Source organism: Podarcis liolepis (genome assembly GCF_965112155.1).
Source record: "Podarcis liolepis genome assembly, chromosome: 14".
In the NCBI taxonomy this organism is placed as follows: domain Eukaryota; kingdom Metazoa; phylum Chordata; class Lepidosauria; order Squamata; family Lacertidae; genus Podarcis; species Podarcis liolepis.
In genome coordinates this window covers 31,563,002-31,576,697 of record NC_139569.1, presented here as the reverse complement: position 1 = coordinate 31,576,697, position 13,696 = coordinate 31,563,002, and the positions used below count along the sequence as shown (strand labels likewise).

The 13,696-nt window shown below is 44.0% G+C and overlaps 1 long non-coding RNA gene across 14 annotated transcripts in view; it reads left to right on the top strand.

Annotated features, from left to right (window-relative positions):
* The window catches only part of LOC310693323, a 76,909-nt gene that overhangs the window by 46,370 nt on the left and 16,843 nt on the right, over positions 1 to 13,696 (top strand). For 5 of the 14 annotated variants that reach the window (XR_014519072.1, XR_014519073.1, XR_014519074.1 and 2 more), the window contains one exon: positions 633 to 1,709. The exons of the other annotated variants lie outside the window; for them this stretch is intronic. This is a non-coding gene — a long non-coding RNA (uncharacterized lncRNA). Of the gene's footprint in view, positions 1 to 632; positions 1,710 to 13,696 lie in introns of those variants that run through there. 14 annotated transcript variants of the gene reach the window in all.

Genomic DNA, 13,696 nt, shown 5'->3' with positions numbered 1-13,696 from the left:
AGTATTAGGAAAAACATGTTCCATAAAAATGTGTCCATTAGGCAAAATGTCATATGAAAGCATGTATAGTGAGAAAAAATCACATTAAAATGTTCGTGAATTTTCGTAATTTTTAAAAAATTGCTAACTAATGTGGAGAACTGAACTAAAGACTGGAAAAATGAGAATCTGAGAGAAACCAAGAGAAGCAGATTTCCTCACCCTCAAGTAAAACCCTCATGGGGAGGCAGATTCAAGGGACAGGAAACTGCCTTATGTTGAATCAGTCCATCAGTCCACCTGCCTTTGAATACCAAATTCTGGGGATCACCAATAGGGAGCGGGCTGTTGTGCTCATTCCTTCCCTGTTGGTTTCCCAGAGGCATCTGATTGGCCACTGTGGGGAACAGGAAGCTGTACTAGATGGGCCTTTGGCCTGATCCAGCAGGACAATGTGCAAGCTTATGCAGTTACCTGTATTAAGGTGACATTGAGTTGGAGCTTTGCAGAAAACCTGCATATATCTGAAACAAAACTGAGGAAGGGGAGAGGGGAAATCTTAACATGCTGAGGAAGACTGTTTTGGTTTTTAGAAAGCTGCCCCATGCATTTGGGGCTTGTTTCTCTCTTTAAAGGGCACAATTCTTTTGCAGTTTCTTCGACAGAGAACAGATCAACATTCTTCACTGAGGTTCTGGCAAGGACAATGATGTTAGTTCACCTAAACAGCAGAAGCAGTGGCAAAAGTCTTCTTGAACTGTATCGCTTTGGACTGCAAGTGGAGCGGGAGTCCTATTTTTGAATGGCCCCTTGCACTTAAATTCCACCCCCGCAAGCGATAAACTTGCACGTCCCATTATGACTTCTGAAGCCACTTCTCACAGGAGGAAAACCAAAACAAATCACTGCTTGTCTGTATCCCCAGACCTGGAAATTTTGTCTGGCGAGATGAATAGAAAAACAAATTTCAAAAACCCCAGCCTTAAGAAAGTTCAGTGGCTATGGACTTCAGACGTGCATGTTGAGGAACATCAGAGGCACAATTCATACCTTGGAGCACTTTTCCATTATCAAATGGGATTCCCACTCCAGCAACTTGAAAACACGCACATCTCCTTGGAGAATTTCCTCAAAGATGCGGTGCGCATGGCCTGAAGAGCTCGTATTTCTAATCCTCTTCAGAATGGTTTTATTTTTTAGGGGGGGAGGGGTGGTGGAAATGAAAAACAGCAGCTCATACTAGAAAGGAGATGGAGAGGAAGGCAAAGAATCTTTGGCTGGAGAGCTGAGAAAGTGTGGCAGAAGTCAAACAATCTTGTATGAGATGAAAGCGGTTACAGACAGCAGAAATGGCGTTTCCTCCGGGGGGAAGCGACACTGCAAATTCGTTGTTCAAAGTTCTCATGTTTCATCCTAACAAATTCCATTACATTAGGAAGATTAGGGGGGAAAAATTGCATTCTGTTTCCTTGGGCTGTGAAAATGTAAGCAAAATAAATTCATTGAGGAAGGGGGGGAAGGAAGGGGGAAAAAAGAGATGTGATATTTTCCTTCTCAGTATTAGAAGGACCCCAATATTTGCACCTAATGCAGCAAAGAAATGGGGGACGTGGGATCGCATAAGGAAGCCAGGAATGTTTTGAAGTCCGTGTTCTCTATAGACCACATTTTACATGAACAAGAATGAAATGGAGAGACATGGGCAGGATTATGAGCTACTGTTGAAAGATTATTATTCTGAACAATTGGTCTTATTTTTGGAAAGGTTTTCAGGCAAAAAGGAAAAGGGGAAAAAAACAAACACCCAAAGGCATGTGTTAATGCTGCTGGGGGCTGAATTCTGAGTATTTTGTCACTAGTCACATTATTAGGGAACATTTCAAGAATGCACAGCTCTTTTTCATAATGATTTTTTGGGGCACCATTTGCAACACACACACACACACACACACACACACACACACACACACACACCATCCCACATTCATCTGTATTCCCCACTTTTGGTTTTGCCCCAAAATGACTTCATTTGCCACATAGCTAAGTCCCATTGGCTTTGTGGCACAGTGACGTTCTCTTTACCCTGTGTTCCCTGACTGGTTGGACTCACTTATATGACTAATCCAAGAAGGTGAAAGATGCAGCAATGAGAGGGGAAATAGCCACAAGGCAACAGCCAGGGGAAATGGCCACAACAAAGAGGATAAAAAGATGTGGCTTCTTTTTTTGGGGGAAAGGCATCATAGTATGTCTGCAAAATAATTGTATAGAATACAAAATCATTGTGTAGAAACCGTAGAATATTCAGCACACTTTTAGTACTACAAACACACAACATGCTTGGCAATTAACTGATCGGATAACAAAATCCATCACGCAAGTGATTGTGCGGATATTCACTGGCAGTTCGATTGGAGCTGGAAAGCACTTAGAGTGGGCATTGCAGTGGTACTGAGAGGTCAGAAAGACATGGAATCAAGTGGTGTTCACTGAAGGATGGCCAGTGAGGAATCTGATCTGTTGGCTCTAGACAAGGGGAGGGTCCAAACATCAGTGGCAAATCATGCAGACAGTCCCAAGACTAGATCTCTGGCCTCTCCCACTTTTAAAGAGTCTCAAGTTGAGGAAGATATCTCTCTGCTTGAAATCCTGGAGAGCTGCAGCTGCTCAACCAAATACTGGCCTAGATGGACCAGGACAGTTCCATGTAAGGGATAACTTCTGGCATCCCTGATTTCAGTCATACATTAGTTGGAAAGCACTTTCTTTAAAATGTTCATATAGCCAAGAAGATGCAAGAGTGCCCAGTTTTAGACTTCTGTCCCAGATCCTTGAAACCAACACACAGTGACTATAGCTGCAATAACTCTCCCCCTGACTCAGCTGTCCGCAGCACACTCAGCATCATAATCATGCAAATTAAATACAAATTTTAAAAATTGCCCCCATTAAAATGATCTATTAATGTTGTAAGGCTCCAGCACTTATGGAGAACGGTTCTAATTGCCTGATCTTGCCATTGGCACATCTTAAAAGACCTGGCAGATCTTGAAGATATTTACACCTCTGGGATTAATTTCATTGTAAGGAATTAACTTTTGGCAAAGCTTGGTTGCTGCCACTAGGAGGGAAAAAAAGGTTGCTAACATCTGCTTTTTAAAACTGTTATATTGCTGGAGAAAATGAAAAGCATGGTGCAAATTGCCCGAATAAAAAAGTAAGAATGTGCCACTTCCCTCACACACATATCACTTTTAAAAATATAGTTGAACTGCAACCAAAAAAACTAGACCAAATCAGTCTGTAAAATTCAGCCTCACCTCCTCTCTCACTGTAGCTGATCTGCAAACATGCCAATGGCTTCTGTGACATCACAGCTTTTCAGCCAATCAGTGTGAAAGGACTAAATCCAGAGTCATAGCTTGGCATGCGTCCTTTGATTAAGCACTGGGACCACTAACTTTCAATAGATTATTTCTGCAAAACTGCAACCAACAGAGAAGGGGCCATAGCTCAATGGCAGCACACATGCTTTTCACCCAAAATACCCCAGGTTAAGTCTCCAGATGGCACAGGTAACATTCCCTGGAGAGGTGCTGCAAGTCAGCGAAGACTATGTTGAGCTGGCATAACATCGAGCCACTACAGTGTAGTGACTAAGAAGCTGGGTTATGAAAGATGAAGACCCTGATTCAAGCCTTGCCTCTGCCACAAACCCTCTCAGAAGCTCCTCTCTCTCGGTCTCTGACACCGCCCCCCACCATTTGTAATGTGTGCTGGAGAGAGACAATACGGACTTTACATGCGACAGTGGTGGGGTGCCTGTGGGCCTCAAGATATTGAGTGGACTCCAACTCCCATCAATCTAACCCAATTATGCTCCTGCAGGGTGACTGGTTCCTTATCACTGTCTGAAGAGGCAAGGATTACAAGAAGACCATGCATAGGAAGTGCTTTGAAGCCTTGGAAGTGCTGCACCGATGCTAAATCTTACTGTTATCAAGCTCGATCAAGCATCCAAAACCTTTCCCAGCCTGGGGGCCATTTTCACTTCTAGGCAAACTTTTTTTTTTGCCCGGGGGTGGGTTGCTGCTGCATGTCAGGGGTGGGTGGGGCCAGAAACAAATGTGAGGGGAGTAGCAGGTGTTACTGGTATATCTGTACAGCAAGTTAATTTCTACACACACAGTCACACACTGCCCTCCGTCCAGGCAAGCAAGAGGCATGATTAGACTTCAGTGGCACATTCCAGCCAAGCCAAAAATGCTCAAGAAGAGTGTTGGGGTGGAAAGGGAAGTGGCCTGGGGAGATTCTTGGGGGCCAGGGAGAGAGTCTGGAGGGCCACATTCAGTCTCTGGTCATGAGGTTTCCTGTCCTTGAGGTAGATGGAACAATGGGCAGATATAGTATGTCTGCTTCCTAAGATCACATATCCTAGAAAAAGGCCTCATTTATTTATTTAGCTCGGACCAGCAAGAAAACTGCATTGCAAAGCCTGCTGCCCTGCTGCCCTCCTCCAGCACCTGACTTGCCCGTCCTGATTTGCAGCATAGCTTGCTGCTCCTAGCGTGATTCCCTCCCCCTTCATGCCCCCTGAGCAGAAACTGGAGCAAAGTTTAGCAGAAATGCATGTCATTGAATGGAGCTGAAAAGAAGGAAGAGGCAAGTGATAAGATCAGAGCCTGCAGCGCCTTGTTTATGAGAACATCCTCTGTGTAATATATGTCTGGACTAGGTGAAAGGATGGTGTCACCCCCAACATATTTTAAATGCTGCGACTGTCAGGCAAAAAGACAATGATGTACAAGTTTATACAAAACACGCACACACAAAAATATGGCACGCGGCAAGGAGAGTTTTCACAAGTGAGGCTCCTGCTTCTGTGGAGTTTGCAATGCAAAACTTAAAAATGAAGACGGCATTGGTTAAAATGTTTATTTGTGTTACGAATAGCCAGTCTCTTTGCTTTTCCTTCTGTGTGAAACAACACTTCGAGACTGGTGAAAAGGTGACTTCATATGTGAAAACACCTTTATAGGGTCAGAACCTCACCATACTTTTAAAGCATTATTATACCACCTGAACAACCATGGCTTCTCCCAGAGAATCCTGTGACTTGTAGTTTGTTAAGAGTTGTTTAGAGAAGCCTATTCCCCTCACAGAACTACAATTCTCTGAGTTCACAGGGGAGAAGGGTTGGTTTTTAACCCACTCTGAAAACTGTAGCTTCGTGTGGGGAATAAGGGTCTCCTAACAACCCATAACAACCCTTAACAAACAGTTGCCATGTGCATTTTAATTTGCTGTCCTTGTCTGCTCAGCGCAGACAATGGAAGATTCTCCTCCACATCTCACCACTCTTCAGAACTCCCTAGCAAGGCTGGTGCCAGCAATCAGCATCTTCTGGTAATTTCCAGGTCCCAGCAGTCAGGCCCCTGACAAGGCTTGTCTTGCCTTCTCCTCAATTGCCCCACCCCCTGACCAGGAAGATGTGCCATGTGGCTGGATTTAGCCACCCTTATAATTTCCTGAACCTATGTGCCTATTGCTGGCCACTCAGCACTGCTTTGAGCCAGGTAAGCCCACTGACAACCTCAGCCGAGTTTCTGGAAACTACAGGAGGGATGGCGGCTGTGCTCTCATGCTCAGTTCCTGCTTGTGGATTTCCTAAAGGCATCTGGTTGGCCACTGTGAGAACAGGATGTTAGACTAGATGGACCACTGGCCTGATCCAGCAGGCTCTTTTGACATTCTTATGATGGGCGCTGCCAGATGATGCATTGTCCAGGGCCCTCTCAAATCTGGAACCCTTCTCCCCCCTCTAGGGTTTTCTCTGGGAGGCCCATCTCATGCGGGAAGAACTGCCAGTTTAGCTAATGCAAAGTTCTTTGAAGGATGTGTTTTCAACTTCCAGGTCTCCCTTCAACACTTTCCTCCAAAAATAAAAACAGGATTCCTGGAGCAGAGCATAGGGTCTCTGAGTGGAAACCTACACCCTCACTGGCTTAATTTAAAGACCCACAGCAAGGCTCCCTGCCTCTTTCAGGAAGATCTTCGCTTTACTCTTGGTAAAGTCACCACACAAAGCAGCCCATTACTTATGCATTCTCTCTCCCTGTCCCCCCCCCCACCATCGCCTCGTTCCCCATACACAAGAAGGTGAAAATAATAGAATAAACATCATATACTTCATTATGATATCGGTTTACACTTCTAGCGCGCACAGAAAGAGGCCATTTCATCAAGCTAATTGCCTGAAAGTAAAAGAGAGGGAACTTTGGCTATTAGTCTATTATGGGGCTTTTTTCTTAATCACAAATAGGGGGCTGTGGATCCCCAGGGAGGATGTGTATTTCTAATTTACAATTGAACCACAGATCCAAGCAATCAATCTTGGGCAGCACTTTTACAGTATAATTGCTGCAACATCACAAATAAGAGAGAGTCAACGCCGAGTTTCAGCTTAGAGGTAGAGGATATTTACTAGGCATTGGTTTAGGATGGGGAGGGGGGACAGAGAGTCACACACACACACACACACACACACACACACACACACACACACAGACTCCACAGCCATGAATATGCAATGAGGGCTCATTAGTGCCCTTGTGTTGCCATGACGAATGGCATTATCCCCAGACCGGTGCGGCCTAAACATGAATTTTATAACGACCCATTTATCATGACTTGTCATGGGCTTCTTTACTGTATCTTCTAGTAGCTTCTGTACCTTTCTTCACGTTGACATCAGAATTCTCCCTCCGTTGACTTGATTATGGGCTCCTAGTTCTCTTTAAACAGTGAATGCTTATATAAAAATACATGCAAGGTCAGCAAGATGCTTCAACAATGGTAGAACTCATGGAACAGGTGGTCTCTGGGTCAGGAAGAGAGGTGTGCTTGTCTGGAGTTGTGGCAGGGCCGGTCAAAGATCCATTACTATTTCTGCAGCAGGGTCCTTGTCTCAAGCATGCTAGAGCTGACCAATTGGCATGAAAGGAGAGGGTTTTAGCGACTGAGAATAAGTCTTCTCACCCTTTGTGCTGATTGGAGCCAATCAGAGTGAAAGGAGGTGAGTCAGCCACAGAGGACTGGCACCCAGCATCATTCTGAAGAATGAAAGAACACTGAGGGATGAGCACTAGAATCTAACAGTAAAGTTGGATGGTGGGAAATTCAGGCCTGACCAAAAGGACTTCTTGATATAGTGCATAGTGAAATTATGGCATTTGCCATCAAAGCCCTGACAGTGCTGGCCAGTGGTTAGGATTGCAGCCTAATAGGATCTATGGCGAGTAGTAATAATTTATGAAATGGCAGCTTTAAGATGGCAGTCCTACCACTTTTCTCCAGGGTTGCTCCATTGGCAACTCCAAGCTGTTGATCAGAGGAAAGAAAACTAAACACATAAATAAGAAGAAGAAGAGAGAGGAAGTAAACAAGAAACTGTCCATGGGACATTCCAGCTTCAGACTTGGAAGCATACGGAAGAGGTTTAGAGCAAACAATTTGCTATAGAATGTTATGTAAGATTTTAGATTCCTGGGACAGTAAGATAAAGAAAGAATTTAGTCTCGGTATCCTGCTGGCAAAACTTGCCAGCCAGCTATGCACAGCTTGATATGCTAGTGTTCTCTCTTTCCTCACCCCCTAAAAAAGGTTGCAATCTTCCCTTGCAACCTTTTCTTTCCCCCTTTTCCTTAACAAACAGGATGGAGCAGGCAAACTATATCCCTGTTTGCTCCACGCTGGGTCCTTGCAAGCTGCTCTTTTTAAAAAAATAAATTCAAATGATTTCAGCTGTCCAATCTGAGAGAAGTTAACACTTTGCTAATTACAACCCGACTTAAAATAAGCAAGGCAAGCCCTCTTTGCCTTCTCTGCCACCGCTGTCTTTACTGACATCTTCAGTCATTAATGAGTTAATAAGAATCTCGGCCTCATCTGCGGAAAGATAAGGCTAGAAAGAAAGAAGAGCATTGTACACATAATGACAGGTTCCCTGTTGCCTCCTAAGATGCCATGGGTCAGCCATGTTAAGAATGTGTGTGTCCAATCATCTGCTGATGTTTATCAGAGGGGCCTGGAGCGCAACCTGACACAGGGCAGTTGGGGAGTTACAATGAATAAAGAATGGCTCCCCTGGCTTGTTGGCGGCTGTGTGAGAGCACAAGGGGAGGGCGAGGAGGGGTGAGCTATATATACTAAAACACGATGACATGAGCAATCAGTAAAGCAATTACAAGACAAGTTATTGGATGAAGATGGCGCAAGGCTTCTGGGGCACTTTGAACGTGGGATCTGGGGCGGTCCAGCTCGCTGCAAGAGGAGGGCTTAACTCTTCAAGCACCTGGATGAATGTCTAACCCTACAGGTCACAGTGGCAGCAAGGGGAAATGACGGACATGGCATTGCCCGGAAGTGTTGGGTGTTGATCCAGCACTGTGTAACTTGTGGTGTCCAAGTCTGAATATAGCTGCAACTCTTGGGGATTAGGAACCAGGGCAGGCTCAAGGTTGCTGTGTAAATTCACAGAGCCCTGAACAACTTGGGACTAAATTAGCTTTAGGGCCACCTGATTCTTTAGGCTCCATCTCAACTGCTGAGACTCTCTGAAGTGGCACTTTGGGAGGTCCCCCATGTCCCTGAGGGTTAGTTGACCTTTACCAAGAGCTGAGCATTTAGTGTGCCTTTGGAACGCCTTGTCAATAGAAAGCTGGCAGGAGTCATCCCTGCTTTCTTTAAAAATCTGTATTTTTTCAGACTGGCCTTTGACCCATGATCTTTTCTTTACCAACCAGTTCTTACTGATATTGCAGTTTTGTGGAATTTTTTTTAATACACTGCCTTCTTGTATTTCCTATGAAAATGCAGTTGATAAATATTTGAACAAATAAAATAAACCTAGTAATGTAGGAAGTTGCCTTATACCAAGTCAAGACCATTGCTTCATTTAGCTCAGTATTGGCTACGCAGACATATGTCCGTATCATGAGACTTGGTTTGTAGATTCTGAAATATTGTTTCCTGTGTTCTATCATTGCACAAAGATTGATGCTGCAGAATTTAGCACCTCCCTCCCTCCTGGTCAATTTTATAGCCCTTATGGCTGTACACAGATTTGTAATAAAGTGTGGCCATCATACATGCACTGTTGGCAAACGTTCTTGGGGAGATGCCCCCCCCTCGAAATTACCAGGCTATAAGGTAAGTCTATGATCTCACTCTCTGTCTAGGTGAACCTAAGGGAATTTTGTTTCTGACACCCCTGTTGACTGGAAATGAATAAACCCAATGCATGTTGACTCATGACATTGGGTGTCATGTTACTTCCTGCTGCACATGTTCTTCAGACTTATAGAGGTTACTGGTTTAAGGGAGTCATTGTTAGGTTAGGGCTGTGTTAGTTGTATAAACCAGAGTTGGCAAACCTCAGCCCCAGGGGGTCAAAAATGGCTCTCCAGGTCTCTCTGTTTCTCTCTTGGGGTCCTTCCCAGACATATCCCAGTTCTACCTGGATGAAGGTGGGAATATGTGTGTGTATCCTACTATACAAAGGTAAGAGTCACAATTGTCACTTTTCCTCTGCCCCACCCACTTTTGCCTTTTATTCTGCACACCACTGACATGTGGCTCCTGAAAGATTATCAGCAAGGGGATGTGGCCCCTAGGCTGAAAAATGTTCCTCACCTTTGATATAAATAAAAATAAAACAACTAAAACTAGTAATAATATCAGTGTGGCCAAGGTCTGAATAATCAAAGAACTTGGGGTGGGAGGTGGGACGGGGGGGGGGGGGGCTCAGTAGGAATTTTAAATAAAGGCTGTTTGCTTTAGAGCTAAGAGACTTCTTCAAAGGCTTTCTCTCCACACCCATAGATTTTAAAAAAATCATCTGAGCATTTAAAAGTGTATTTCCTCTTGCATATTCCTAACACATGCTTTCCTTAAACATAAATTCTGCACCGACCTAGGACTGTTCATTAAATAGCAAGCAGGGTTGTGGGTTGTTGCTTTTTTTAAAAAAAAATCCAACAGTTTAAGAACTCCTTCTTCTTTAATTTGAAAATTAACTTGTTGCCTAAAGGTAACACTTCTCCGTTGACAAAATAATGGTAAGAGATTGACCTTTTCATGAATGGATTACAGGCAAGAAATAATATACTTTGTCACAGAGCATTAACTGTGCCTGTTGAAAAGGTAAAGACTGTGTACAGAGCTTATGATGTCAGTGGCTCCCTTAAAAATATTAATTATGTCAGTTAAAACACTTGAAGTCGTTGAGTCGGTGTCACATCCTGATGACTGGCATCTCTTAAATTCTCCTGCTTACAGCTCCATCTCAAAGAAAACAAAAGTAGTCATTGGGGGCGGGGGAGGGAGGAAGAGAATCCCCCTTTCTGTTCCTGAACCCAAGAGCCTGCTGGAATATGGACAGCAAATGTGGATATCTTCTAAGGAGGCGGGGGAGGGAATTTAGTCCTGATTCGTGATGGGTATCATGTTACCTTCAGCTGCACATGTTCTTAAGACTTATGGATGTTATTGGTTGAAGTGGGGGGTTATTTTCTGTACCGTGTTAGATCTACACATTCTTATTTGAATCCAGAATCTGGGCCCCTTTGGACCACATCTGATTTTGTGTGTGTGTGTGCATGTAACAGGCTATGCTTTATTTATTTATTCTGATTTAGAAAGATTTATAAACTCCCTAATCAAACAGCTCTCTAAGCTGTGTACACAATAAAACTGCAGATAAGACACAGCTAAAAGCCACAAAATTATTAAAAAAACAAATATAAGTAAGACAATTATAATTAAAGCACAGATAAAAATCAGTAAAACTTTTAGAACCAAGATAGGTAACTGAATTATATGTTCTGGGTTGGCTTGAATCTAAAACCACTTAGTGAGGCTGCCTGCTTAATGTCAAAGGACTCTGAAAGACCTCTTGCCCCGTGCAGATCTCATTTATTTATTTATTTAATACCCGGCTCTTCCTCCACAGAGAGCCCAGGGCAGCAAACAGAAACACAAGTTTAAAAACAACAAAAAAGCAAAAGCATTCTAAAACATTTAAAACATTCAAAAAACTATTGCAATTAAAAGCATCTAAAAGCAGTTTCCATTAAAAAAAACCTCCCACATTATTCCATGCAGTGGTCACGGGGCTGGCCAGAACAGTCACCAAGTGCAAGCGTGAACGGGAATGTTTTCAAATTCCTCCTGAAAGTTAATGATGATGGAGACAGGCGCACCTTGCTGGGAAGGGCATTCCACAACTGGGGAAACCAGGGAAGAACACTAGGATCAGTTGGATTTGGCACTGCACCCTGCATAGGGTGGTAAGTGGAAAAAGTCATTTTCTAGTATTGACACTATATAGGGCATATATAAAATGGGACTTAGAAGGATATTGTATTAGATACCTGGGGGCCAGATTGTTGTGGGTGGAAGTGTCTGAAACTGACCCCTGAAGACGAAGCCCCTGGCCTCATCCTGGGACACTGCCCTCCTTCCCAGACAAAGAGCATATGCAGAGGAGAACAGTAGAATAGATGTACCTGGTCTACCCCTACCAAAAGCACTCTATTTCTCTGCCTTAGGGATAAAGTCAGGCAACAGACCTAGATGCAGGAAAAGCAGCTAAAAGCAACATTGGGAAAAGGCAGTACCACTCCCACCTTGTGGAACAAGACCCTCCTGGCAGTGGAGGGTGGCCCATTATAGCAAATGGGGCACTGCCCACTAACCCAAGCTTGTTTTCAGCCCCACCCCCACCTGCCTGCCTTCCTACTTACAATCAGGACAGAGGATAGCACTGTCTGTCAGGTTCCTCCTCTTCTGTCTTAGTATTGTTTCTTGTAGAACTCAGCAGGCAGGAGGATGGGGACAAAACTAGAATTAGTTGGCTCTGCCTGTCATCAGCTCTGGCTCCACCTACTTTTGGGCTCCCTGCCTCCCACTCCAACAGTCTCTATGGGCACCTGTTGCCATGGGTCTATGGTGGCCATTTTCTGGGAAACTCTCTCTCCTCATGAAAATGAAAATTTGTCAGCATTTTAGAGAGAATTTTTCCTAACCTTCAGATTTTGTATGCACTTTTGACTTACAGACACATTTCTGCAAGCAATCTCCCCCCCCCCCCATTTATGCACATGGTTGGAGATCTGCCTTGCAAAATTCAGTGAACTTTGAATAGTGCAGGATGGCTGTGTTTCGGTATTGCATTTTGTTTCAATGCATTTGGTAGTTTCTCCTTTAAATGCGAACTGAATTGATTTTCTCCCCCATCCCTAATGAGGAGTGTGGCCTGTGGAAAGGAGCTGTAGGGAGTTCCTATGGTCAGATATAAAGGCTTTCAGGGACTCCATTTGGCCTCAGAGCCTGAGGGTCCCCTTCTCTGATATAAAGTAACTTTGAGGCTCCACCCTCAAAGGAACAGGCAAATACGGAGCCTAGGCACTCATGGTGAGTTAATTCAGCAACACCAAGACCTGCATCAAACAATGTTTGGAAGGTGAAGAGTTTAAAAGACCCTGAGAAATAAACAAAACAACAGGTATTCAACCTGGTACTGAAAAGACCACAAAGTGGGTGCCAGGGAGAATATTTCACAGCCAGGGAGCCAACACTGAAAGGGCTTTCTCCAATAGTTACCCCTCACACTTTGCTTGCTGGGTGCACCCAAGAAGGGCTTTGGAGGATAAGGTCCAGGTAAGTACACATAGGAAGAGACAATCCTTAATGTAGAGCAATAGAATTGTAGAGTTGGAAGAGACACCAAGGTCATCTAGTCAAACGTCTTGCAATGCAGTAACCACAGCTAAAGAATCCCTGACAGATGGCCATTAAACCTCTGTTTAAAAACCTCCAACGAAGGAGTGTCTGTCACCTTCCAAGGTAGTCCATTCCACTGTTGAACAGCTCTTGCCACCAAAAAGTTCTTCCTAATGTTTACTCAGAGTCTCATTCTTATCGTTGGTTCTGGCCTGGGGAAACCCAGACAGATGGGTGGGGTATAAACAAATAATAATAATAATAATAATAATAATAATAATAATAATAATCCTACCCTCTTGAGTAACAGGAAAGAAGCCCTTGTGACAGCCCTTCAGATATAAGAAGATGCCTATCGTATCACCTCTAGGTCTTCTCTAGGTCAAAGATACCCAATTCCCTCAACCATTCCTCATAAGGCTTGGTTTCCAGACCCTTGTCCATCTTGGTTGCCCTCCTCTGCACACGTTCCAGCTTGTCAATCACCAGCACCACCACCTTTCTTAAACTGTGGTGCCCAGAATTGGACACAGTGCTCCAGGTGGGGTATCTCACTTTGAACTGAGTTGAAAGATGGGCTGGAAGGGATGGTCCTTCCTTGCAGAAAATTTAGGCAGATAGGAAGCTTTTTATGGGGACACTCCCAGCTCTACCTGAGTTGCGAGGACCTTCATGCACAGGAAATGCTCTGCCACTGAACTATGGCCCTTCCACATAGCTCTCAAGTGCTGTCTCCATGATATGCGATGAACGTGTAAATGCCCAACATTCCTTCCTCTGTAGAAGTTCAGCAAAGTTCTACACAGTGACTAAACCACACAGGTTTGGGGTTTATTATGCAGATGGATTCTGCACTCTTCTGTTTTTCACCCCCTCCCTTTTATCCACTTTTTTGTGGATAAAATGTTTTGAATTAGAATAGCTTACTCAAGGT